We start from the raw sequence: 1,208 nt of genomic DNA on the forward strand, positions 1-1,208 counted from the left end.
AGAGGGAACGATTAGCTTTCCCTGTGGGGTATGAGCCCACCCCTCTTCATTATATGACCCTTCTAAACCTGTAATGAGCTTCTGATCTTCCTTAGTGTATTCTGGCTTACCTTCTAGGGAAATCCACCTATCAGGAATTAAGGCCCCTTCTGTTTTTACCTGTGTTTTGGCCACTTGTTTTGCCTCTCTGTCCGCCAGCTCGTTCCCTTTTTCCAAATCTGAGCTCGCTTTCTGGTGTGCCTTAATATGCATAATTGCTACTTTCTTAGGGAGCTGGACAGCTTCCAGTAACTTCAGAATTTCTTCTGCGTGTTTGATATTTTTCCCTTGAGAACTCACTAGTCCTCTCTCCTTCCAAATTGCTCCACGTGCATGTACAACTCCAAAGGCATATTTTGAGTCTGTATAAATGTTCACAACTTTGCCCTGGGCCAATTCCAGGGCGCGGGTTAGAGCAATTATTTCTGCCTTCTGTGCGGAGGTGTTCCTGGGCAAAGCCCCCGATTCTATTACCTCTTGGCTGGCAGTGACGGCGTATCCCGCGTGTCGATTACTGTTTAGGACGTAACTACTTCCGTCTGTGAAGCGAGTTTCCCCGTTTTCCATGGGGCCGTCTTTCACGTCTGGGCAACTGGCGTACGTTGCTTCGATGGTTTCCAAACGGTCACGATGTACCGGTTCTCCTGTGTTCCTGCTGAGAAAAGAAGCTGGGTTGACAATGTTAGCGACTACAATCTCCACGTCATCCCGCGCTACCAATATAGCTTGATATCTCAGGAATCTTTGTGGAGAGAGCCAGTGTCCGCCTTTTGCTTCCGGTACTGCTGATACTGCGTGAGACACCAGAACAGTCATCTTCTGGCCCAGAGTAAACTTTCAGGCTTCCTGTGTATTTAGTATCACAGCCGCAACCGCCCGCAGGCATCCAGGCCAACCTTTTGCAGTCGTGCCTAACTGCTTAGAGAGGTAGGCAACTGCCCATCGATACGGGCCCAGGTTTTGTGCTAATATTCCCAGAGCAATGCCCTGCTTCTCATGGGAGTAAAGAAGAAACAGCTTACTCGCATCTGGGAGTCCTAAGGCCAGGGCCGACATCAAAGCCTTTTTCGGTAGCTCAAAGGCTCGTTCGGTCTCCTTATTCCACTCAAGGTGTTTCTGCTTAGTGGCTGTCAACGCATACAGTGGTTTAACAAGCAATCCGTAATTAT

The sequence above is a fragment of the Accipiter gentilis genome, unplaced genomic scaffold (assembly GCF_929443795.1).
Source record: "Accipiter gentilis unplaced genomic scaffold, bAccGen1.1, whole genome shotgun sequence".
NCBI classification, from domain to species: Eukaryota; Metazoa; Chordata; class Aves; order Accipitriformes; family Accipitridae; genus Astur; species Astur gentilis.